This window comes from Schistocerca nitens, chromosome 5 (genome assembly GCF_023898315.1).
Source record: "Schistocerca nitens isolate TAMUIC-IGC-003100 chromosome 5, iqSchNite1.1, whole genome shotgun sequence".
Taxonomy (NCBI): Eukaryota; Metazoa; Arthropoda; class Insecta; order Orthoptera; family Acrididae; genus Schistocerca; species Schistocerca nitens.
This window is the reverse complement of record NC_064618.1, coordinates 378,500,883-378,515,718: the sequence shown is the minus strand read 5'-3', so window position 1 is coordinate 378,515,718 and position 14,836 is coordinate 378,500,883.

Genomic DNA, 14,836 nt, shown 5'->3' with positions numbered 1-14,836 from the left:
CTACGCGGCCCCATGACAGTGTTGTAGATGGGATAATTTGAATTCCGTCAGTGGCCTATTCCGCCGCATAATATTGGTATAGCAATGTTTTCTGCCATCAGTTGCAGATGTCATTGACCGTTAGCCTTCCACCAGATGGTGCCATTTCGGTTTTAAGGCGTACCCTCTGTAATTAGCCGGTACCATAATGACACCGCTGGCGTCGCTCATAAGCGTCTGTTGCGGCTCTTTAATGGTCGTAACATGACGGCGCTGAATCCTTTCAACTCTGCGGTCGTGTGAGTTTAATTGCCTGTATGCTAATTCGGTGTCTACATTTAGCTTCCTGTCGGCTGTTTCTAGCGTGCTTTGTTGCCGGTTGGAAACTTGTCCGTTCTATTTGCCAAACTGCCACTGTTTAATGCAGAATACGAGCAGTGTTGCTATAAACACCATTTCATTTCTGAAAGCTAATTTCGTGCACGGAATTAAAAATCTACAGATCGTATGTTGATCTACATTTAATGATGGACGAATTAAAGTTTTCGAAAGAAGAAACAGTCTTCCTCTCAGGGGAAACAGTACCTTCATTAACGCGTTTCGCCCTAGAGGGTAATTAACAGAAAATTTTGGTGTTCTGGAAATAAAAAAAGTATCTCATGATGCCCCAGAACGGCGAAACACGTCATAAATGTATCGTTTCTCCTGAAACCAAGAATTTCTCCTTCTAAATACTACCCACATTTGTAGCACCAGACACGCCGAGGAGTGGAAAGAATTGTACATTAAATTGTTCAGATTTATGAGAAAAAATCCATAACTAGAAGTCTCTTTTAGAATGTTCGACGATTTACTGTTAGGCGATCATGTCCTTGTCTTGAATAATAATAATTTCAATTTACGCTACCTCATTGACGTGAAGCTACATGATTTTGACAATGCTACAGTCCTTGTTGTTTCGCTTTGGGTCTTCAGTCTTCTGACTGGTTTGAAGTGGGCCGACAAGAATTCCTCTCCTGTGGCAGTTGTAACCTCTCAAAGTAGCACATGCGACCAGTGTTCACATATGTTTGTTATATTCCAACCTCAAATTTCTCCTACAATTTTTACTGTCTACAGCTCCCCCTATCACCATGAAAGTTGTTCCCTGATACTGTAACACATACCCCATCATTCCGTCCCTTCTCATCATCAATGTTTCCATATGCTCCTTTCTTCGCCGACTCTGTGGGGAACCTCACTTTCTTCTCAACAGTTCACCGAAGTCTTAACTTCCTTCTGTAGAAGCGCATCTGAAACTCATCGACTCTCTTCTCTTGCTGTTTTCCCAGCGTCATGAATCACTCCCATAAAATGCTGACCACTATACATAGAATACCTATAATTTATTAAATAACTGTCTATAAACACAACGAACTAATCACATCTGCAAAATTTACACGTTTTTTTGTCGTTTTTACTGCAATATCAATTTTTCAGTCGTCGCTACACTTCCGTAGTTGAAGATTTTCATTTTCTTCTTTTCTTAGTTTTTTTTATCAGTAACTTAGCAAACAGTTCTTAAATATGAATTTCAAACGCAAATTTAAAGATTGGTAGATGTGGGAGAGATTAAATCATCGGAGGAGACTGACATTGAGTTTGGGATTTTGGATAACATCGTTTAGAGAGCAAATACAGGAGCAGAAATAGTCTAATTCCTCATACAAAACCCATAATATTTCCATTTTCCGACTATCTTTATGTAAACGATGAAATATTTGAATAGAATGTATTGTAGAAACAGTTTAGCCACCTCTGATAGAACGCATTAGAACAAAGCTTTGTCTAGAGTATGTATCATCAGTTTACTTATGAACAGGTGTTTCATTATCTGTGAATTCATAGGGATGTACAAACAGCGTATGATACTGACAGGTAATAATAAGAACAAATTTTTTTAAAGGCGATTGTCAGTGGCCTTACCAGTTTTTAATCGACTGTGAAGAGCTGTTAAACTTCCTAATGCTTCACAGTCAAGTGTGTAGTTGTATTGTAACTACAGGTTTAGGTTTACACAACTATCACAGTGTATCAGAACAAAACATGACACAACTAAAAATCCGTAAAGTCCAATTGTAGTAAGAATTACTACATACAAAAGACCAAAAGTAAGCCACGTTTCACAGCGTATGGTATCAATACGGCATTCCATTCAATTATTGTTCCATCTGAACTACTGGATATCTATAGAATGGTACAAGTAGTCTTGTTCTTTGCGCTAGTAAGTACATGATGTCAGCCAAATAAAGTCCCATCTCTTAGATGTGTAGCACCAGATATGAAAAGACTGTTATGTTCATCCCTTTCCAAAATGCATGATATTTTTCTTTTACATTATTTCTTGTTTGTAGGTCTCTCGGGTGAATAGTGGGATCATGTCGTCATTACGACACGATACTTCGGCAAAAAAACTCATTGTCATATTCAGGTGTTCCCTGCAAGTCAGAAATATCTGTGGAAAATATTAAATCACATATTTCTGGTTATGCTTGCACGTCCATATAGAAAAATGGTTATCTATTTTTAATCTTGATTTGAAATGATGTTACATATTACCTAGACATGGATAAAATGCTATACTTGTTACATGAATTAAGTCACGTTACTTTTCATTCATATAATGCTGTTACTCTAATTTTCCTTATTTACTTTCTCCATCTGTTGGCAATTCTACATTATTCTTAAGTTTCACACATTTACACAGTTCTTTATGAGACGTTGCTATTTTTCTTTATCTTTAAAGTCTTGCACAAATCACTTGTAATTTTATACGACTTTTATCTGTGTAGTGTCAACACTTTGGGTAATATCTGCAATAACACTTAGCACTGACTGAATGAAGATGTATTACTAATGTCATTTCTTTGGCCTGTTCTTCGTAACAAACATCTGTGATATAACTGGATACTCTTTGATATGTTTACACCTAGCGAGTCATCAATAGTAGCAGCGATTTCAAATTCAACACATCGCCTCTTGAGCAAGGATATCTTTTTGGCTCTGCAGGTAATGCTATATCGATATGGTATGCGATGACATTTTGTAAGAAGTTGTTCCACCTGAGTATAATTTTTGATAAGACTCTGCATATTTCTAGTGGTTGACTGCTTGGTTTTGATGTATACAATGACCGTGAACCATTAGTCACAACAGAACACAATCTCACAGCCGTGTGTCACGTATTTAAAAGAACTTTTAAAAACGTTTTTACATTTCACCGCTTTAATTCTGTCGAACAGGATATACCTGTCGTCAAAAAGTGACGGAGCGATGTCAGTTTCTTTTAAATGTCGCGAAGTCCGTTGCTTATTATTATTATTATTATACAAATTTGGCCGTTAAAGACCGTGAAAACAGTTATTTCTTGCGCTTCTGGGAAGTCTTCTTTCTCTCAGTCCACACTTCTTTCATTCTTGCGCTGAAGGCGGCTTTTCTCTCTTCAGACCATTTAGTTCCACAAGTCTTCTTAATTTTCACACCGAAACCCGTGAATAATTCAGTTTTTTTCTAAAAAGGTTTCTGTTAAATATTGTTTCCTGATATATGTCCATTTCTTTTAGATCTCTTTCTGTGTTGATGAACCATAAATTTTTATTTTTTAGATTTGCGATGTACGAAAATATTTGTTTTGTAAGCCTATTCGGGTTCATCCTCATGATGTGAGCATAAAAGGAGCATCTTCTTTTTCTAATTTCGTCTGTAATTTTGCTGCACTTCGTATACACTTCTTTGTTGCTTTTTAGTCTGTATACAGGCTTTCCTTGATCATCTGTTATTTTCCTGTGTCCAAGAATTGTCCTCACAATTCTTCTTTCACGATTTTCTATCTGTTCTGCGTATGTAAAATTTGCCAGTGTTTCTGATGCATATAGTATCTGCGGTCTAATGACAGTCTGGTAGTGTCTGAGTTTAATGTTTTTGGATATACATTTTTTTGAATACATCTGTCTGCAGTAGTGAGTTGCTGTCTCTAGTTTCTGTATTCTAGCCCTGCAGGCTGGATGACATTTTGCCACAGGCTGAATTAGTTCACCAAGGTATTTAAAATGTTTAGATACCTGTATTTTCCCGTATTTCGTAGTTATTTTCTTTGGTGGATTTTTGATATTTGTAATGATTTCTTTCTTTTGATATGAAATTTGCAAGCCTGTTTTTCAGCAGTTCCTTTAAGTAATTCTATTTGTTTTATTGTGTCTTTTTGTGTGTAAGCTAAACAGGCGAGATCGTCAGCGAAGGCAAAACAGTTGGTTTCAATGGCTTTGTAGCACTTCCCTCCAATTTGGACTTTCTCAACTTCATGTTTTTGCGTGAGTTTTCTCCATTCTGCTATGACTTTATCCAGAACACAGTTGAAGAGTACCGGGGACAGCGCATCTCCTTGTCTGACGCCGGTTTTTACCTCGAAATGCCGTGAAATTTCTCCTTGGAATTTTACTTTTGATGTTGTATTTGTTAATGTTTCTTTGATTATCGTGATTTTTGTTTCATCTATTTCATATTCTCGAAGTGTTTTGATGAGTGTGTCCCTATCGATTGAGTCATAAGCTTTATTGAAATCAATGAATGTTATGAAATATTTCTTGCTCCTTGTAGATAAATAGTTCATTGTTGTTTTGAGGTTAAAAATTTGTTCGGCGCAAGATCTTCCTGGTCTGAAGCCAGCTTGATATTCTCCAAGTTTTCCCTCTATAATTGGTGATACACGATTGAGCAGGGCTTTTGATAGAATTTTGTATGGGACTGGGAGAAGCGATATTCCACGATAGTTGTTAACATCCCTTTTGTCACCTTTTTTAAACAAAGGGTGAACTAGGGCAGTTTTTCAGTGACTTGGGATTTTCTTGGTTTCCCATACTTGTTCAAGTTCTTTGTGTAGTGCTTCTACTGATGTTTCTCCCCCAAGCTTGAGCATTTCTGCTGTAATTGTGTCTTCTCCACATGCTTTCCTATTTTTGAGATTTTTGATTATGTTTGTGATTTCCTCTCGTGTCGGAGGTGTTGAATGTGTTGGTAATGTTTCTGGTTGCGTAAAACTGAGATTCTGGATGGGTGTTTCGCAGTTTAGGAGTGTCTCAAAATATTCAGCCAGGATTTCACAGTTTTCAGTATTGTTGGTGGCGGGAGTCTTATTATTTCTCATAAGGTTTAGGCAAGGGGACTGGTATCCTCGGAGTTTCTGGTTGAATGTTTTGTACCAACCTGCCGTGTTGCATTTCTTGAAATTCTCTTCGATTGAGTCCAGTTGTTGTTTTTCATATTGTCTCTTGGTGTTGCGAATAGTTTTCGATGCATTCTTTCTGGCTTGCTTAAATTCATCAAAGTTGTTTTCAGTTTTATGTGAGTTCCACTTTTTCCAGGCTTTAAGTCTTTCATGCAGAACTTCATTACAGTTTCTGTCCCACCACGGGTGTCTCGGTTTGCTCTTTTTTGGAAAGGTGGTTTCTGTTGCCTCAATCAAGTTGTTCTGAAATTCTTGGAGGTTTTGTGAAGGGGAGAATGTCTTTAGTTTTTTTCTGAAAATCCTTGAGGTTAGAGTTGGACTTAAGGTTGTAATTTCTCAGGGTTGTAAGATCAAAATTTATTTTATTTCTGTTTTTATATTCACCGTTTCTGCTTTTCTGTTTGTTTTTTGGGATCAGTTTAGTTTTTATTTTCGTGAGATAGTGATCGGAGTCGAGGTTTAGAGATTTTCGGACACGTGTGTTCAATATTTCTTTTTCACATTTGGAGGAGATGGCAACGTGATCTATTTGAAATTCTCCGATACTCTTTATCGGAGATACCCAGGTTTTTTGTTTTCCGGGAATATGTTTAAAACGTGTTGACATTAGCTTGAGTTTAACCTGCTTACAGAGCATAATTAATCTTTCTCCATTTTTGTTGGTTCGTTTGTGTGCGGGAAAGTTGCCAATAATATCGCAGAATTTCTTTTCTTTTCCAATCTGAGCGTTAAAATCTCCTAGAAGTATTTTTGCATTGTTTTCTGGGATTTCTGATATATTATCCTTAAGGTTTTCCCAGAATTCATCTGTTTCTTCCCTATTTTTAGCATTATTTTTGTCATTTGTGGGAGCGTGAACATTGATTAATGTGTATTTTTTATTTGCACATCGAAAAGTGAGGAATGATGTTCTCGATGATGTTGACCAAAAATGTTCGACAGAGTTCAGAATTTTTGTGTTTACAGCAAAAGCTGTGCCAAGCTGAGGGCATTTCTTCATTACAATTTTTCCAGGTTTTCCTTTAAATATTCTGAATTTGTTTGATTCAAATGTGTTTTCATCAGTGAAGCGAGTTTCTTGTAGCGCTTATTATTTATCAGTAGAATAAATGGATGATTACGGTCGGCCGGTGTGGCCGTGTGGTTCTTGGCGCTTCAGTCTGGAACCGCGTGACCGCTACGGTCACAGGTTCGAATCCTGCCTCGGGCATGGATGTGTGTGATGTCCTTAGGTTAGTTAGGTTCAATTAGTTCTAAGTTCTAGGCGACTGATGACCTCAGCAGTTAAGTCGTATAGTGCTCAGAGCCATTTGAACCATTTTTTGATGATTACGGCAAACTAAACTGAGGTTGAACCCTAAGGCTGTTAGAAGTCATGACGTTCCTGAGCGTCCTTTTTAGTTGTCTTACACAGAAAAGTGTGATTTTTACTGTTTCTGTGAAGGACAGCGAAGGACTCTCACGAACGTCATGACTCCTACCAGCCGTAGGATTCAACCTCAGTTTAGGTTCCCGTAATCATTCATGATAATGAAATGTTCCAGTGGCTTCATTCTTTAGTATTTAACAACCTAGTACAAAAGACGTTGTCTAGGAATGTTTAATATTATACTGATAAATTTAATGATACTTTAAGTACATACCACATTAGGTCTTTTCACTAATCTGACAGACTGTGGCATTCACTTGTATACTTCTGCTTCTTCGCATGTACTCCTTAAACCACTCTACTGTGCACTACGGGGGTACTTGACAAAAAAGCTTTTGGTTAATTGTATGGACTGAAGGAAAAAAAAACTTGTTTTTCGGTCTTATTTTCACTACTCCTACGAGATAAATAAAATGGAAGTGGTTCTCTGAGCTGCTCCTTGCGGGAATCACTGACCCTATGTGATACTAGCAAAATATTTCCGTTGTTTGCTGTCACACGTACTAACAGCGACTCCAAACCTGGAATAATGGACCAGATTCGGGTGCAGTACCTTCTTGTATACCTTATCCCACACAGGTCTCACCCTGCGAAAAATTCTTCGTTCGCCTTTCTTACTACTGATGTAACATGTTTGATACATTGCATATTAATTCAACATGGGTAAGATAACGTTAACGGTTAACCAGTTTCTTTCTTTCCTTCATCGGCCTGGAATCTCATCGACTGGAGTAGAATTGTCCTCAATGATGGGTCTCGTTTCGAACCTTCCCGAATACCAACGAAGTCACCCCGGACAGCAATGGAATACCATCCCGATTGCCACACGTCGTAAGGCCCGACGACCAGGATTGTGATGCTCTGAGGCGCCATTTCATTTCATAGAAGGACCCCTTCGGCTGTCATACGCGGGACCTTTACAACCTTACAGGACAGCGGCACGTTGAGGATAGTATACCCCCCGTTTCCCGGCCCATCATGACAAGCCATCCTGGGCTTACGTATCAGCAATATAATGTCCACACGGCGACATTTTTTACTATTTGTCTTCGTGCTTGCCAAACCCAACGTTGGCCAGCAAAGTCACCGGATCCCTTCCCAATTGAGAACGTTCGGTGCATTATGGGTAGAGCCCTCTAGCCAGCTCGGGGTTTTGATCATATAATGCCCCAATTAGACATAATTTAGCACGATATCCCTCAGAAAGACATCCAACAACTATGTCTACCAGTTCCAAGCCGAATAACTGCTTTCACGAGAACCAGAGTGGAACAAACTTGTTATTGGCCTGTACAATTTGTGAAACTCTTTCTCTTAAATAAATCCTGTGAGTCTGTAAATATACATCACAAATAACGGTTTTCGTCCCATTCGCACAAATCCTTAGTCGTGCATCTTTTTGTTAATATTTTTCTACGTTGGTTCTCACTTTTTTAAATTTTATATTACAGAGAGATCACATGAAAGGTATGGCTTCTGGTTTAGACTTTTGACCAATTCAAAATCAGATGATCAGTTTGAAAAGATAGAAGACGAGTAGTAAACTACCAGGAAACTACATTGCTAATCAAACTGACATATACACAGCCATACATTGTTACCTGACAATTTCAGTGTACAGACGCGATGTGTTACGTCATTGAATGTTGATTTTTCGTACAACATTTATTAGACAAGGTCGCATACAGTAAACCAGTTAACTATTTTCGAGCGTTACCGGTCACCTTCCGATTGAAACAAATTCTTACAAGATAGGTATTACATTCGACATTTGCAGTACTTACAAAAAAATTGTCACAAGGCTATGGAACAATACATACATAAGTAAACACAACAGTGTTGAAGATGAGAGGTCGCTTTGTGAAAGTCTCTTAACAACGCAAAGGAATGTTAGCTGCAAAATATATACATCAGCTGCCGAAGCATATAATGTAAAGAGTGACAGAAATTTACGTATGCCATGAATGCCTAGAATTATTGTAAAAATTACACGAGAAGTATTGCATGACATTAAATTTAAATTTTGCACAAGAAAAATTTGCGGATCTTTAACCCAATCAATCCTAATGTGATTTCTCTTAGCTACACATACGTAAAATGTTTTGTATGTAAATAGGTACAACAAAGTGTACCGTTAGTCCTACTTTAATAAAAAATCTTGTATCATAATCCCGTCTGCAGGAACTTCTATTTGTGCATCTTCATATTTATATTTGTGTATCTCGACTACCTCACACAATTTATTTCATCACAACTATCGTCATATTTAACTGTTTTAGTTTTCATTTCATACTTCACTCTATAGTACAGACTATACCACTGCAAATCGTGTTGTACTGTGCACACACCTCCTGGCGCCTTCTTCACATGTGAGCCTGCACACTCAGCAGCGGTCGGTATGTGTAAAACCAAATGGTGGGAACTTTGACTGTCGCTGTCACCAGAGAGCACAGATGTTCTGTTCGCCACTCTGAATTCCACGACGACAGGCTTGTCTGTAGTCTGTACCTACGATATAACCGCGTTACATGTAGAAATTCCAAGGTACACTTATAACGTAATGTTTCCCATATACGTTTTACGATATTTCTTCTCATTCATGACATATGAAGGGCTTATTTCAATGGTGGTACAAGTCCATTTTCGTTCATTATGAGATACAGAGTTCTAAAGTTAAATGAGCGCTGAAAAATCTGCAGTATATACTTGAATATTTCTGCTATCTCAACTGAAGTAACCCAGCTGAATACTGTTAATGACATACTACCACAACCTCCAAGTGTAATAAATCGCACCTTATGGATCTAGTTCCTACGAGAACAAATGTCTTCGTCGTCGGTTACCTTCTTTACTTAATAAACTTCGAAAATTTTGCATGTATCGTGAGACCACGGAGTACAATGGTATTCGTTACATTCAGCAGCAGGAAACCTCGGAGAAACAACATCAGTGTCACCCTACCTTCTTTGCTATAAATGAACCAAAAAATACGATTCGATGGGCTCTGTAACTCTGAGTTAGCCCGCCGGGTTGGCCATGCGGTCTAATGCACGGCTTTCCGGGCGGGACGGAGCGCCTGGTCCCCGGCACGAATACGCACGCAAACGCAGGGGCTACCCTCGTCTGGTGTGAGACGTTCCCTGGGGGGTCCACCGGGAGCCGAACCGCACAGTAACCCTGGGTTCGGTGTGGGGCGGCGGAGGTGTGAAGTGGACTGCGGTAGTCGTCGTGGGGTTGTGGACCACAGCGGCTGCGGCGGTGACGGAGCCTCTCCGTCGTTTCTAGGTTCCCGGTTAACATAACATAACTCTGAGTTAATACAGAAGCATAAAGTACAACATTCCATGAACGGAAATAATTATTCTATCGCAGATGCTAAAACCCACGTGCGAAAGTGTTGACGCCTGGAAAAGCTATGATTTAATTGCTTAGAGACATCTTGATAGTAAAAATGTTGCAGCTCCCTTGACATCTTCTATGGGAATGGGAAAGCTGCTTGGAAGTAATTTTAGTTTACAGATGTCGATGTCTAGCACAGATAAGGATTCAGATCGCCATGTACTCTGAATCACTAGAAATCTAATTAGACCACACATCAGGCATGAAATATTTTCGCCTAAAAAGACGCACAAAAATTATACTTTACCTAACCTGACTTCAATCCTGGTTCTCAATCGTAAGAAAGAAGCTGAAGTGTTTGTAGCTTGGTACTTTCTCTATATTATATCGATGTTTTCTGGTTAAATAAATCATATTCACACTAGATATATGTCTGCAAAACTGTTTACTACAGCGTGCTGCTCAGCGCGACGAACAAGGAAGACACGTCTTTGCCCAAAAAAAGTGTGTTGTAAAAGAACCGAAACCTGCGCCATAGCATTCTCATTGGCCGAAGTCGGTGAAAACGAAGCTCGTACTTCTTCGGTTTAGGCAAAGATACCTATCTCTAGCAAAAATAAATTACTCTAGAGTGGACGTCTGTGATCAAGCAAGTGAACTATGCCGACCATGAAGCAATACCACAATGCAATATACCCGTTCCAAAACAGCTGTCGTTCAATAAGTAGTGTTGTTCTTGCCACTGACTCCAAATTCATTAGCCCTCTTTTGTTACACTTCCTTTTATGACGATATATGCAAAGAGTAGAACTACTACATCACATCGATATGTGTAGAGACCACACGATTCACCTTATGCCAAAGCACTTACGTGTGTAGCATGTATTTGGCAGTTCACAGCCCACCCAGGTTTCGTAATATTCTGCTATGATGTTGTCTACAATAAAACTTCTTCGAGTATTTTCCCACGTTGTGTTGTTGCTATATTGACCACGGTTCAGCCACTGTTGCTAGCGGCCATCTTCAGGATGGTATGTTTCCGTTTGTCGATGTCACTACATGACGACGTGGTTGCATACCCATGAAAGTTAAATTGAAGCGGACAACGCCCGTGAAGCCTCTACGCTCGCTTGTTATCTCCCTCAGAACACACTCATATGCATTCTGACGTTTTCTTCTATGACGAACTCCAGTAATCGGCATCCTGGATTTCACAAGAGGACGTAGTGCCCACCGTCGGTTGATGATTAAATGTCGTAGACGTTCTTCATTAGTTACTTGCGTGGATCATGGAATTTTAGGAATAATAGTAGATGTATATCTGTTATTGATCTAATTTTTTCAGTGTTAGTGTCCTCAGAGTATTTATTCAGGCTACTGAATTCCACCACAGTTTCCATGATCGTCAGCGTCCCTCACTCAATGTTTGTTCATTTTTCAACAAGGCAGGGAATCTTGTAGAACTTGTGGGTGTTAGAGTTGTTCAGCATTCACATTTTGTCTTAGCTGTGTGGTTACATACGCTAGAGAGCGCTCTGATCAATGTTTCATCTACTAACAAGGGAACCTCCCCATCGCACCCCCCTCAGATATAGTTATAAGTTAGCACAGTTGATAGGCCTTGAAAAACTGAACACAGATCAATCGAGAAAACAGGAAGAAGTTTTGTGGAACTATGAAAAAATAAGCAAAATATACAAAATGAATAGTCCATGCGCAGGATAGGCAACATCAAGGCTGCTCTGAACTCAGGAGCATCGTGGTCCCGTAGCCTTGATGTTGCCTATCTTGCACATGGACTACTCAGTTTGTATATTTTGCTTATTCTCTTCATAGTTCCACAAAACTTCATCCTGTTTTATCAATTGATCAGTGTTCAGTTTTTCAAGGCCTATCCATTGTGCCAACTTATAACTAAATCTGAGGGGGGTGCGATGGGGAGGTTCCCTTCTAAGAAAGCTAATTTCTATACTCTTTCGCATCTTTTCTATGGCTTTCTATGAACACTGAAAGTGAATCCTGCCTTAATATTTTATCGTAGCAGTTCTTCATCAACATTTTAGCCATTATCGTCGCTTCCTTGGTATGTAAACGTCCGATAAAGTCAAACTGTGATGGTTTCGTGGAATCTTTTCATGAAAAAAAAGGGCAGTATGTATGTGTAGTGGTATATCCTCCATTTTATGGCGAACTGTCATCGATGAAGTAGCCTCTACAGAATATAGAATACATTGTCACAGCTGAATACTTTAGATGGTAAAATAAGTCGTTTGCAGGTGATCTCAACATTATTTAAACACCTGCACTGCAGTGCTTCTTGTATTGCTTTCAGCCGTGTCTCGCACTAGAAGCGTAAATGCTACACAGTCCATAGTGAACACGGTAGTGGCTGGGCCTCGTGGCTGCTCGTAAATTCATAATATTTCAACACGAGAATGAAACGACAATATCACTACTTTCAACACTGACCCACTGGCAACTGCGATGGTACCCTCCTCGTATTCCATTCCTTCTCAGCCTGCAAATTGTTTCCAAGCTGTGCATTTCTCTGGACTTGTTTGCCTAAACAAGATTCCTCTCTGTTGCTTTGGGGCGCTACTTGCGTTTATGTTAAGACACTTGGTTTTGTTTATGCTTCTACGCAATGTCTCGTTGTTGCCACAGCCGAGACAACCGTGCCCACTCGCCATCAGCCAGCCTAGCAGCTTTTTGCACTATGCAGTCTACAGCTGGTAGCATTGTTTACGAGCTGTCAAAGATCTTTCTTCGCCATATGTTCTACAGGTCACCTGAGGTCACGAATGCATAGCAACATATATTTGCTACGAAGCAATTACTGCTATCAATAATTTTCAAAAATTAGCCCAAATTTGTCGATACCAAATTAGAGTCCTTCTATGGACTTCACGACGTAGCAAGCACGAAAGGGTAGTTTTCTGCATCTGGTGCCACACATCACTCTTGACCTCTCCAAGCTGCCTTCACGTAACAGACGAAAGGAAAAGCTGGTAGTCGAGGGCTCTGTTCGAGAAATTAACGCCACTTCCTCTGCCCAGAGGACAAGTAGCAGAATTGCAAACATCCTGCTATTACATTCGTTCGAAGATCAGCCACATGGTTAGATGGATATTCAGGACCTTTGTCAAGTACCAATATGTGTGGTGATCGCGATGCAGTGGCCCTTGGGTGTAGTGCCACGATACAGAATTTTAGACAAACCATAAAGTTTCCAAGGAATTCTTGCTACAGCGGTGACTAACCGCTGATCTACTGCCACCAACACTCTCACTACATCCACCACATACATACACCAACTACGGGACTTGTAAGAAATAACAGGTAAAAGCGTTGAGAGAAATGGCACGTATCAGAAGCAACGACGCATTCCTCATCAATAAGTTGCTGACAGTGAGTTCATGTGGTTACAACACTAACAAGTTTTAATAACTGATTTACGGCGTTCTTAAAATAAAATGACACACACTGGGCTATGGGTTTTCTTCCTACATTATAGTCGTTCCCATTAGTTGACTCAGTAATACGATGTATACGGTGACACCTAGGGCATAGCAACTCACAGTTATGTCAGGACACCAGGGAAAACGTCAAATTGGTAGTCTGATCAATACGACGTAACGTGATGCACGGTTTAACCGACAAAAATAGGGGGATGTCAGACGAGACTCACATAGCAGTTAATAAGTGTTTGCATATAAAAGAATGTCTTGCTGTTGGAAGTTGGACAAGGCGAGAGCTTGGCTTTTCAGTTTGACTGTGTATGAAATATGGAAATATTGAAGTTTCTGGATAGATTAATCAATAAGACTGAAGAGTGGGAAGTGGGCATATCCCAAAGGATAATGAAATCTGGTTTCGCAGGACAGAGCGGATCAGGTTTTGGAAAGGGACCAAGGTCAGTTAGTTATTCAAGAACATACATAACTTTATTGCTTAAACCAATGCACAGTTTTAAAACAACAAAGATCAATTCACGGCTGGGGGCCCAAGTCACTTCTCCAGAAAAAATTTAAATGATTGCTTTTAAAACTCCAGAATTTAGAGTAGCGGCTGAAGGCCTTACTTAAAAAAAATTACAATACCTTCCGGCTAAAGGCCATGTTAAGAAGAATTTTAGTTCATCCTTCGGTTGAAAGCCCAATTAAAAAAAATTCTGTACATAAAGAGAGACCTTAAATATAAGCTCTACACAGTGTAACAGAAAAACATCTCATGAAAACTTGAAGTATGTTGTCGCCTGAAGGCTCAAGCAATTACTCAAGAATAATCAAAGACAACCTTAAGATAAGCAGTAACAGAACACTGCTGAAGGCCGTTTCAAGAATTTAAAATAAATAAAGAGAAACCTTACAGACAAGGATTTGCATATTAAAGCCACAGACTCGGCCGAAGACCTAAATCCAGTGCAACAAGGATTTTAAATGAAACACGGCTGAATGCCTAATCTTTAAGTTGTTACGAAGTTTGGCTGAAGGCCATGTACTAAACATAAAACAGACAATATTAATACACGGCTGAAGGCCTGGCACAGTACCTGCGACCAAATAACAGTGGTGTTCAGAAGTGTTCCAAGGGTCGGCCTGGGGAGGAATCTCTAACCACACTTTAGGTGAGACAGACAGCCAAGCGTAACACTAAATAATCAGCTTGCAGCACGACCTACGGACGGCTGACGAACCAACCAACCGCCTAATCAACTCCATTCCACCCGACCAACATCGCGACAACCGAAGTACCAGGGAGGCAAAGATCGTAGCAGGATTATGTATTAATAATTGGCGTATAAAACAGAGTCAAGGCACAAAACA